Here is a 13,167-nt window from a genome sequence, read left to right as displayed (position 1 = left end):
GAGGATTAATCAACAGTCAAAATACCGAATATAAGGAGCTGAGGATTAATCAGCAGTGTAAATATCCAATAGAAGGAGCTTAGGATTAATCAGCAGTGTAAAATCCCAATGAAAGGGGGAGAAGGATAATTAGCAGTGTAAATATCTAATATAAGCAGCTGAATATTACCCAATAGAATGGGTTTAGGATTAATCAGCAATATAAATATCCAGTGGATGGAGTAGATGATTAATAAGCAGTGTAAATACCCATTAGAAGGAGTAGAGGATTACTCAGCAGTGTAAATACTTAATTGAAGGTGCAGGAGGGTAATCAGCAGGGTAATTACTTAATTGAATCCCCAGAGAACCTGAACAGATTTGCTTCTACTTTTTCTTCATGCAATTTGCGTATTTTTAAAAATACAAAATATTGTTGATTCCAGTCCCTTGTCCTGCAGGTAAAGGCATTGTTAATCACTGTGTTTATATTTACCCACAGAGTAGGCAGCAAATGTCATCAAACGTTTAGGAGGGAGAACATTTTAGGGAGCATCATAAATCTGTCTTTTCACCGTTCTGCATTTGCATGAGAAATCAGCTTCACAAGGATGAAATTCAAAGAGGGAAGCAGATGGACTTTTTTTTCTGTTGCACATTGTGAGTTTAGCATGACACCTTTATGCTATATAATATTTTGACTATTGAACATTTATTGAGAAATGTATAGTTTGTGGGGCTTGAAGTCATGTGACTAGAAAGACAGTTCTTTAAAAAGTCCTTCTTTCAATATTTTACGGGGGAAGGGGGCAATTGCGATACAGTGTAGGCTGATGCAAAGTCTGGGGGTGTTTTTATCTGCAAAGTTTGCACCAGTTCTGAAAAAGAACGTGCACACAGAACTTTCCCTCTGAAAATGTCAGAAGTAAACCTGCCCATATAGATTTGCACTTGCTTTACAAGCTTAAAAAGTGCAAACCAGTGTGCAGTCCCTGAAAATGCAGGTGAAAGTCTTTACATTCTGCTAATTTCCAATAAACATTCTTTATTACTTATTTATGGACATTTCCTATTCTGCCTTTTACCCAGAATGGCCTCAAGGCAGATTACAATCAATTTAAATCAAACAACCTACAGTGGTGCTCTAATTCACAGTTGGGAAATCTTCGGAAATCTAGCGCATATGAGTTCAAGTCCTTAATGAGAAGTACAGGGAGTCAGATCGGAGGGGATGAGGTCTCTGCAGGGAAGGTCTGGGTGAAAAGCCTCGCCTTAGCTTTTATCTTAAATGTAACAAGTTAAATTTCAAAAGAGTTCTGTATGTAAATGTAATATATTATTCTAGAAAATTTCAAAAGCCAGCTTATATCGGTAGCGTGCATTAACACATTTAAAACCAATTCTAATTGTGTAAATGCTTTTAAAACTCAGGCTCTAAGGTAGAAATGTTCAAGTGAAAGGAGTAATGGTGCAATCTACTGCAGGACAATCTGAGAACGACCAGAGAAGGAGAGGAGGAAAGAGAGACGTGGGGAAGGATGTGCAGTGGAAGAGGCACTGGGAGAGTTACTCATCATGGATCACAATAAAACTTTCATAAATCAGTAGACAAAGACTAAAACTTACTTTAAGCAATATCACAAAATAATTTCTATCAAACCTATGTCTACCCATTAACCTGTTTAAAAACAAAACACAACTGCTTTTAATTTCTTAAATGCTCTATGCCCTACCTCAGAGCACAGGATGACACATATCACACTGCAGGCCTGGCAAATGAAATAATTCTAGCTCTCAGTTCTTGTAACTTATAAATGAGGGGATGGAAGGCAAATTTTGATCAGAGGAGCACAGATGAAGAGATGATGGAAGAAGGATAAAGAGATGATTGGAAGAAGGATCCAACAGAAGAAAATAGGATAAAGCATAAACATTGCCAAGTTAAATGTAAGACACTGATAAGACAGGCTAAGAGAGAATTTGAAAAGAAGTTGGCTGTAGAGGCAAAAACTCACAGTAAAAACTTTTTAAAATATATCCGAAGCAGAAAGCCTGTGAGGGAATCAGTTGGACCGTTAGATGATCGAGGGGTTAAAGGGGCACTTAGAGAAGATAAGGCCATCGCGGAAAGATTAAATGATTTCTTTACTTCGGTGTTTACTGAAGAGGATGTTGGGGAGGTACCCTTAATGGAGAAGGTTTTCATGGGTAATGATTCAGATGGACTGAATCAAATCACTGTGAACCTAGAAGATGTGGTAGGCCTGATTGACAAACTGAAGAGTAGTAAATCACCTGGACCGGATGGTATACACCCCAGAGTTCTGAAGGAACTAAAACATGAAATTTCAGACCTATTAGTAAAAATTTGTAACTTATCATTAAAATCATCCATTGTACCTGAAGACTGGAGGATAGCAAATGTAACCCCAATACTTAAGAAGGGCTCCAGGGGCGATCTGGGAAACTACAGACCGGTTAGCCTGACTTCAGTGTCAGGAAAAATAGTGGAAAGTGTTCTAAACATCAAAATCACAGAACATATAGAAAGACATGGTTTAATGGAACAAAGTCAGCATGGCTTTACCCAGGGCAAGTCTTGCCTCACAAATCTGCTTCACTTTTTTGAAGGAGTTAATAAACATGTGGATAAAGGTGAATCGGTAGATATAGTATACTTGGATTTTCAGAAGGCGTTTGACAAAGTTCCTCATGAGAGGCTTCTAGGAAAAGTAAAAAGTCATGGGATAGGTAGCGATGTCCTTTCGTGGATTGCAAACTGGCTAAAAGACTGGCTAAAACAGAGAGTAGGATTAAATGGGCAATTTTCTCAGTGGAAGGGAGTGGACAGTGGAGTGCCTCAGGGATCTGTATTGGGGCCCTTACTTTTCAATATATTTATAAATGATCTGGAAAGAAATACGACGAGTGAGATAGTCAAATTTGCAGATGACACAAAATTGTCCAGAGTAGTTAAATCACAAGCAGATTGTGATAAATTGCAGGAAGACCTTGTGAGACTGGAAAATTGGGCATCCAAATGGCAGATGAAATTTAATGTGGATAAGTGCAAGGTGATGCATATAGGGAAAAATAACCCATGCTATAATTACACAATGTTGGGTTCCATATTAGGTGCTACAACCCAAGAAAGAGATCTAGGTGTCATAGGTGATAACACATTGAAATCATCGGTACAGTGTGCTGCGGCAGTCAAAAAAGCAAACAGAATGTTGGGAATTATTAGAAAGGGAATGGTGAATAAAACGGAAAATGTCATAATGCCTCTGTATCGCTCCATGGTGAGACCGCACCTTGAATACTGTGTACAATTCTGGTCGCTGCATCTCAAAAAAGATATAAATGCGATGGAGAAGGTACAAAGAAGGGCTACCAAAATGATAAGGGGAATGGAACAACTCCCCTATGAGGAAAGACTAAAGAGGTTATGACTTTTCAGCTTGGAGAAGAGACGATAGAGGTGTTTAAAATCATGAGAGGTCTAGAATGGGTAGATGTGAATCGGTTATTTACTCTTTCGGATTATAGAAAGACTAGGGTGCACTCCATGAAGTTAGCATGGGGCACATTTAAAACTAATCAGAGAAAGTTCTTTTTTACTCAACGCACAATTAAACTCTGGAATTTGTTGCCAGAGGATGTGGTTAGTGCAGTTAGTATAGCTGTGTTTAAAAAAGGATTGGATAAGTTCTTGGAGGAGAAGTCCATTACCTGCTATTAAGTTCACTTAGAGAATAGCCACTGCCATTAGCAATGGTAACATGGAATAGACTTAGTTTTTGGGTACTTGCCAGGTTCTTATGGCCTGGATTGGCCACTGTTGGAAACAGGATGCTGGGCTTGATGGACCCTTGGTCTGACCCAGTATGGCATTTTCTTATGTTCTTATGTTCTTATGATGTAAAGGGCCTAAGAAGATCAGAGAGACAATGAGTCTCTTCATTATAAAAAACGTTATGGATCCAAGAAATAATTTTAAACTTAATTCTTTGATCTATAGGTAGCCAATGAAGCTCTTATACTTTGGGGTAATCCTTTCTAAATATCCTCATATCTGCCTATTGAACTAGTTTCAAAACTGACAATAAAGTTTTTGGCAAAAATATATATAAAGAATATCAATAGTCCAAATATTGTAGTACCAACACCCGGACAACTGTTCTAAAATCCTCATGTGAAATATTCTAGTTCTATTAGATCTCTCCGCAGCATTCGACACAGTAAATCACAAAACACTACTCAATAGACTGAAAGAAATAGGTCCCACTAATAAAACAATAAAATGGTTTGAGTCAGACCTTAAAAACAGATGTTTCCAAGTACAAATTAAAAATACACTTTCTGACAAAGTCACACTGCTAACTGGTGTCCCACAGGGATCGGCCCTATCGGCAACACTCTTTAACATTTATCTCCTCCCGGTATGTCTCCTACTAGCAGGACTTGGAATCATACACTACTTATACGCAGACGATATACAGCTACTGCTACCAATTGTAAACACCATTGAAGAAACAATGAAACTTGCTAATATATATCTTGAGATAATTAAACAGCTCTTAAATCAGATGGAACTGGTAATAAACATAGACAAAACGGAATTCCTACACCTTCAACGTAAAACATACACCACATCCAACCAACACTCACAACTAAAAATAACCAAACCGTTGAGTTAGCAACTAAAGTACGAAATCTAGGAGTAATAATTGACCCTGAGCTAAACATGAAACAACACATCTCCTTGAAAATAAAGGAAGGTTATGCGAAACTAATGATCCTAAGACGACTTAAAACTCTACTAACACTAAACAATTTCCGCACAGTTTTGCAGGCAATGATATTTGCAAGTACAGACTACTGCAACTCCCTACTTTTAGGACTACCACAATCCACAATTCGGCCACTACAAATATTACAAAATTCAGCTGCTAGAATTTTGACTGGTAAAAAAAAGAATGATCACATTACAGAAACGCTTGCCGATCTACACTGGCTCCCAATTGAACAAAGAATTCAATATAAGGCTTTATGCATAATACATAAACTAATCCACGATGAAAAAGCTGACTGGCTTAACACTGCTCTGCGCGTACATGTCCCACAAAGAAACCTAAGATCTGCTAATAAGGCTCTACTAACTGTTCCCTCTGTCAAAACAGCATGCCTCACGCAAGTTAGGGAGAGAATACTATCACTGGCTGGTCCCGTGCTATGGAACACCATGCCACTCGAAATAAGGCTGCAGAGAAACTTCAAAATATTCAAATCCATTCTGAAAACCTGGCTATTTAAACAATCTTTTTATAAAGATAAAGAGAAGGAAAAAAACAGTTGAGTGATTAGGATGCACCAAACTAGAAATTGTTATTTGTAACCTACAAATGCACATTAAGACAAGCTTAGGGGCAGATTTTTAAAAAATACGCGAGCGCGTACTTTTGTTCGCGCTCGCGAACGGATTTTATAAGATACGCGCGTAGCCGCGCGTATCTTATAAAATCCGGGGTCGGCGCGCGCATGGGGGTGCACATTTGTGCAACCTGCGCGCGCCGAGCCCAGCGCGGCCTGCCTGTTCCCTCCGAGGCCGCTCCGATTTCGGAGCGGCCTCGGAGAGAACGTTTTTTTCGCCCTCCCCCCACTTTCCCCTCCCTTCCCCTACCTAACCCACCCCCCCGGCCCTAACTAACCCCCCCCCCGTAACTTTGCGCGCGTCGCCGGCAGCCCCGCTCCGTCCTCCGGTCCCAGGGGCAGGTCCGGATGCCTCGACCATGCCCCCGGGCCGGCGTCACGCCCCCCGGGCCCGCCCCTGAAACGCTGGGGCACGCCCCTGAAACGCTGCTTCGTTTCGGGAATGCCCCCGGACACGCCCCCTCCCTCCCCTTTTTGAAAGCACCGGGACTTACACGCACCGGCGGCCTATGCAAAATAGGCGCGCCGGCGTGCGAGGGCCCAGCGTGCGTAAATCCGGAAGGATTTACGCGCGCGGCCCTTTTAAAATCCGCCCCTTAATGTACACACATAATTTATTGAAGTGAATTGTTACCGCACTATGATGGCACATGATTAATTGTAATCTATACCACTTACTTTATTCATTATCATGCGTTGCTGTAAACCGTTGTGACGGTTATCTAACTTAACGACGGTATAGAAGAGCTTTTAATTAATTAATTAAATAAATAAATAAATAAATATACAGTTTTAATTGACATATCATTTATAAAAAGACTATCCTAGTCACCTATTGTATTTATTTATTTAAAATGTATTTTTCAAATTTGTATTCCACACGTTCATGGCAACTTAAGTCGAAACAGACCCCATATCTCAGACTAATGTCATTCATAACCAGATGTCTCATTTGAAGTCATTGGGGAGTCATTTGCAGGTGTTGGAATAATGACCATACTTTTGCCCTCGTATACGGTGGACAATTTTAACAACTCTTTTGAAGGCATGTATGTTTATAAATAAGTGACTTGTTGAAGTATTTATCAAAAAAATGTTTCTGTCTGCCAGCAATGCCTAAGTTGAAAGAACAAATGGACATTTAACAGCTTTATGCAATCCATTTTGAAATTAAGAATGCCAAATGGTTAAGACCACAAATCTTATTTTTAAAGACAAAGAAACTGTAATCAATTGTGTTACAGTGACTATTAAATGTCTTTAAATCTCTGGAAAATCCCATCATCCCAGCAGGGAGCTTCTTTTAGCTGGAAGACAGTGTAACATTATTTATTAGACTATATTGACACTAAGAAGACAATATTGGAAAAGGAGGGAATACTAGAATTTATTATAATTAACTTTTTTTGGTCCACCTTTGAAATACTAATTTATGTTTGAAATGACAAATAGTATATTTTGCATGAGCATTTTGCTTCTGGGACCACTGCCTTTTAGTATATAAAAGTGGATAACAAGTGAGGTGATCAAATTTGCTAATGACACAAAATTATTCAAAGTTGTTAAATCACAAGAGGATTGTAAGAAATTGCAAAGCTGGGAGACTGGGCATGCAAATGGAAAATGAAATTAATATAGACAAGTGCAAATTGATGCACTTAGGGAAGAGTAACCCAAATTATGGCTACACAATACAAGGTTTCACATTACGAATCACTACTCAGGGAAAAGATCTTGGTGTCATCATTGAAAATACATTAAAATCTTCTGCTTAGTATGCAGCATCAGCCAAGAAAACAAATATAATACCAGAGATTATTATGATAGGAATGGAAAATAAAACAGAGATTATCAAAATGCCTTTGTATCGCTCCATGGTGCGACCTCATCTTGAGTATTATGTGTAGTTCTGGTCACGAAATCTAAAAAATGATATAGCAGAATTAGAAAAGGTGCAGAGAAGGGTGACCAAAATAATAAAGGGAATGGAAAAATTTGCCTTTGAAGAAAGGCAAAGAGGTTAGAAGGCTGAGGGGAGATATGATAGCGGTCTATAAAATAATGAATGGAATGAAATGAGTAAATGTTAATCAGTTGTTTACTCTCAAAAAGTACAAAGATCATGGGATACACAATGATAATGTTAATGTTCTTATGTGGTAAGCAATACATTACATACTCATTCTAGTAGACAATAAAAAGCAAGGGTTTTAATACTAATGAGTCTTCTTATTTAAGTATAAAAGGCTAAGTTTTGTCTAGGACAGACAGAGGTCTGGATTTTCTAAGGTCGCAGACCTTAGAAAATCCGGCGGTAACGGAGGGCAAGGGAGCGAAGCGGGGGGTTGGCCTGTGAAAACCGGCAGCGATCGCACCTCCGCAGTTGTGCTATTGGGCACGCTATTGGCATCAAAAAGGGTTCTTACCTTTTCACCGCCAGCGAAGTTTCTGCCGCATCCGCCCCGACGACGCCCTGACTCCTCCTCTTCCATGCTGACTCCACCCCGCTCTAGCTATCGCACTGGAAAAGAGACTTTTCGCGTGCGATACGCTACGAAAATGACCCCCAGAGAGAGACAAAGAAGAAGAAATAGAGAGATGTAATCATGAGGTGAAACCTTGATTTCAGCCACCTACATGCTGCTTAATACAAAGAAAAAAACACTTTCTTCTTGTAGGTAGACATTGACTTGCCGTTATTATCCTAAGAAAATTACTTATCTAGCAGTATTGAGACAGAGAGTTGTTTGCTATTTGTAGAGAAGGAAAGAAGTTGATTTTTAAATATTCCCTGATTCTTTTATACTCCAAGCTACATGAACAGTATTAAGAAAAGTATCTGCACAATATTAGTATCAGGCTAATGAAATTGGAGGGAATTTTTAGAAGATTTGCTGTGAGTTTATTCAGAATACAAAGGGAATTTTTATTCTTTATTATGGAAAAGATCCCCGTACCCAAAGAGTGCTGGAAACAGTTGAAGATTTCCCAAAGGCTCAGTAACCAACCACTTCATCATCTGGACTGCTGAGATGTTCTTCTAAAGTAGTCAATAATCACATATGATTAAAATGTGGGAATTTATGCTAATGTTTTGGCCAGAATTTAGGTGGAAATTTTGAAAACTTATTATTTTTTTTAAATCTCTTGAAATGAACTGAGATATAAGGAAGTAGTTTTCTGTTATAAATTTAAAAAAAGGCTAATTTTCTTAATTCTCCAATGCTAATAAATTCATCTTTCACTATAATGCCTTGTGTTTCTTTTCCCTATATAGTACAAGAATCTAAATGTGTTATGTCAATGTGCATGTACTGATCTTGCTTAAATTACTTGCAATAGTAATATTGATTGCTTATTTTATTTTACGTTACATTTATATTCTGCTCAATCCCTCTTCTCCATTCCTGGAAGAACCTTTAATTGTATGGAAGTGGTACACATGCCCATTCTAAACTGTGTCGTCTCCCCTGGGGTGGATGTTGGCATGGTTTTGGAAAATTGGCTTATATGAGTATAATTTTCAAAGAAATGAAAGTCTGTGGGTACTTTTTATTCGTAGAATGTCCTCGTGTGCACACTATTTTGCTTTGAAAATTCTTGGAACATGTGCACATAAAGGGGTAGATTTTAAAAACATACGCGCGCGTCCATGTGCGAGCACTACCCAGCCCGTGATTTTATAACATGTGTGCGCATGTTATAAAATCTGGGGCGGCACGTGCAAGGGGGTGGACTAGTGCAATATTCGCACAGCGATGCATCACGGCCTTCCCCAGTTCCCTCCCAGTCTGCTCCAATTAAGGAGCGGACTGGGAGGGAAATTACCTACCCCCTATCCTAACCTCCCTTCCCCTTCCCCTCTCCTACCCACCCCCTATCCCTATCCTAGTTATCCCTATTTTTTTTATTTTACCTTTTGCTCCTCCAAAGGAGCAGTAGCAAGTTGCACATGCCGGCACTCTGCCAGCGCGTGACCCCCGGCACAGCAGCAAATGGTCACTCTACTGACCGCCTCCAGCCCTGCCCCCGCCCCCGCCCCCGGACCGCCCCTTTGACGAGACCCGGCTCTTACGCGTGTGGCCGGGCCCCTTATAAAATGCGCGCAGTACGCACAAGGCCTGGCCGTGCGTATAACCTCCAGATTTTATGTGCGGGGTTTTTTCAAAATGTGGCCGATACTCGCTTGCACAAAGTTATAGCTGATCCTGGCAAGTCTGGATTCATGTGCATAATAAAAAATGATCCTAATTCCACACAGGGAGTGCCTCTTTTTTGCAGCTACAAGCAGAATCAAGTTGTGGACATAAGGTACATGGTAAGACCATGAAACCATGTTTTATGCATTGAAATGTTTTTGAAAATTTGGCTCATCAGAACAATTTTAAAAGAAGGTCCATCAGGTGAAGCAGAGAAGAGTTCCTGGTGGTGGAGAAAGAGTGAGCTTGCAAGTTAAGCACATATTTGTTTTAACTTTAAAAAGTATGCATGGAAATTTCCCCGGGAAAATCTACTTGCACATGTTACTGGTGTGTGGGTATGTACATACTTTCGCTTTAATTAGTGAAAATAATAAGCTAACGGGTTCATTTTCAAGAGCTATCCAGCCAGCAAAGTTAGCTTTGCTGGATATTCAATGGCACAGACGCACTATTGAATAAGCTGGATACGTTCATTCGGCTAACTATAGGGCTGGTGAATGGTACAAGAAAAGCTGGTCAGAAATATTATCTGGCTAACTTAACTCCATCCAAATTATTTAAGTTTTATCCAGGTAACTCCTTAACTCAGAGGTGATCAGCTACTGGGAATTTTAAAATTCCCCATTTGTGTAACTAAGTCTGAACTAAGCCAGACAACTGGTGCTGAATATTGACCAGTAAATCCCTATTTCCTTCTGTAAAAGTAAAGAAATAACATTTGAAGAGTAGTCTGTGATTTCAGTCATTTAATATCTAGGAGATGGCAAGGAGAAGGAAATCTTTAGAATTTGATGCTCAGTCTCTCATCCTGATTGTGTTCCAGTAGAGGGCAATATCGCATAAAAGATTGTTTGCCAAAAATAAAATACACTTCTGCCAATTTCTTAGTGTTAATACAGCTGAATGAAAACTGCTCTTACAATGATTGTGATTCTGCTTTCCCCCTAAATGTATGAGTAATAAACACAGCAGAGAAGTATATCACATGCACAGGGGACAAGAGTTTATTCACCACAGTGTGCAAGCAGTAAATATACAGACTTTAGAAACATTTTCAATATAAAAAAAAACAGAAAGAAACCAGACAGACTTATGCTTTCAGAAATAAAGAAAATAAACTAAATTAAATATTCACAATATTTCAAACTGCCCGATAGGAGGTCCCTATTGAACATGCAGAGATAGTGCAGCTCAGACCTGATATATAAATCCATGAGGAATGTGTGTGTATTGTACAGAGAACTCATATCTCAGGGAAAGAGTAACACACCTCTGACATACTCCCTTCCCAATCCCCACACACCCAGACTCTAAAATACCCTCATCCCATTGCTCTCCATGAGGAATCTGTGTGTATTGTACAGAGAACTCATATCTCAGGGAAAGAGTAACACACCTCTGACATACTCCCATCCCAATCCCCACACACCCAGACTCTAAAAAACCCTCATCCCATTGCTTTCCATGAGGAATGTGTGTGTATTGTACAGAGAACTCATATCTCAGGGAAAGAGTAACACACCTCTGACATACTCCCTTCCCAATCCCCACACACCCAGACTCTAAAAACCCTCATCCCATTGCTCTCCATGAGGAATGTGTGTGTATTGTACAGAGAACTCATATCTCAGGGAAAGAGTAACACACCTCTGACATACTCCCTTCCCAATCCCCACACACCCAGACTCTAAAAACCCTCATCCCATTGCTCTCCATGAGGAATGTGTGTGTGTTGTACAGATAACTCATATCTCAGGGAAAGAGTAACACACCTCTGACATACTCCCTTCCCAATCCCCACACACCCAGACTCTAAAAACCCTCATCCCATTGCTCTCCATGAGGAATGTGTGTGTGTTGTACAGAGAACTCATATCTCAGGGAAAGAGTAACACACCTCTGACATACTCCCATCCCAATCCCCACACACCCAGACTCTAAAAACCCTCATCCCATTGCTTCCCATGAGGAATGTGTGTGTGTTGTACAGAGAACTCATATCTCAGGGAAAGAGAAACACACCTCTGACATACTCCCATCCCAATCCCCACACACCCAGACTCTAAAAACCCTCATCCCATTGCTTCCCATGAGGAATGTGTGTGTATTGTACAGAGAACTCATATCTCAGGGAAAGAGAAACACACCTCTGACATACTCCCATCCCAATCCCCACACACCCAGACTCTAAAAACCCTCATCCCATTGCTTCCCATGAAGAATGTGTGTGTATTGTACAGAGAACTCATATCTCAGGGAAAGAGTAACACACCTCTGACATACTCCCATCCCAATCCCCACACACCCAGACTCTAAAAACCCTCATCCCATTGCTTCCCATGAGGAATGTGTGTGTATTGTACAGAGAACTCATATCTCAGGGAAAGAGTAACACACCTCTGACATACTCCCATCCCAATCCCCACACACCCAGACTCTAAAATACCCTCATCCCATTGCTTTCCATGAGGAATGTGTGTGTATTAGGGATGTGAATCGTGTCCTCGATCGTCTTAACGATCGATTTCGGCTGGGAGGGGGAGGGAATCGTATTGTTGCCGTTTGGGGGGGTAAAATATCGTGAAAAATCATGAAAAATCTAAAAATCGCAAAACCGGCACATTAAAACCCCCTAAAACCCACCCCCGACCCTTTACATTAAATCCCCCACCCTCCCGAACCCCCCCCAAATGACTTAAATAACCTGCGGGTCCAGCGGCGGTCCGGAACGGCAGCGGTCCGGAACGGGCTCCTGCTCCTGAATCTTGTTGTCTTCAGCCGGCGCCATTTTCCAAAATGGCGCCGAAAAATGGCGGCGGCCATAGACGAACACGATTGGACGGCAGGAGGTCCTTCCGGACCCCCGCTGGACTTTTGGCAAGTCTCGTGGGGGTCAGGAGGCCCCCCACAAGCTGGCCAAAAGTTCCTGGAGGTCCAGCGGGGGTCAGGGAGCGATTTCCCGCCGCGAATCGTTTTCGTACGGAAAATGGCGCCGGCAGGAGATCGACTGCAGGAGGTCGTTCAGCGAGGGTTCCGGCGCCTCCTGCAGTCGATCTCCTGCCGGCGCCATTTTCCGTACGAAAACGATTCGCGGCGGGAAATGGCGCCGGCAGGAGATCGACTGCAGGAGGTCGTTCGCCTCCTGCAGTCGATCTCCTGCCGGCGCCATTTTCCGTACGAAAACGATTCGCGGCGGGAAATCGCTCCCTGACCCCCGCTGGACCTCCAGGAACTTTTGGCCAGCTTGTGGGGGGCCTCCTGACCCCCACGAGACTTGCCAAAAGTCCAGCGGGGGTCCGGAAGGACCTCCTGCCGTCCAATCGTGTTCGTCTATGGCCGCCGCCATTTTTCGGCTCCATTTTGGAAAATGGCGCCGGCTGAAGACAACAAGATTCAGGAGCAGGAGCCCGTTCCGGACCGCTGCCGTTCCGGACCGCCGCTGGACCCGCAGGTTATTTAAGTCATTTGGGGGGGTTCGGGAGGGTGGGGGATTTAATTTAAAGGGTCGGGGGTGGGTTTTAGGGGGTTTTAGTGTGCCGGCTCACGATTCTAA

This window comes from Rhinatrema bivittatum, chromosome 1 (assembly GCF_901001135.1).
Source record: "Rhinatrema bivittatum chromosome 1, aRhiBiv1.1, whole genome shotgun sequence".
In the NCBI taxonomy this organism is placed as follows: Eukaryota; Metazoa; Chordata; class Amphibia; order Gymnophiona; family Rhinatrematidae; genus Rhinatrema; species Rhinatrema bivittatum.
The sequence above is the reverse complement of the archived record's forward strand: the minus strand, read 5'-3'. Positions refer to the sequence as shown.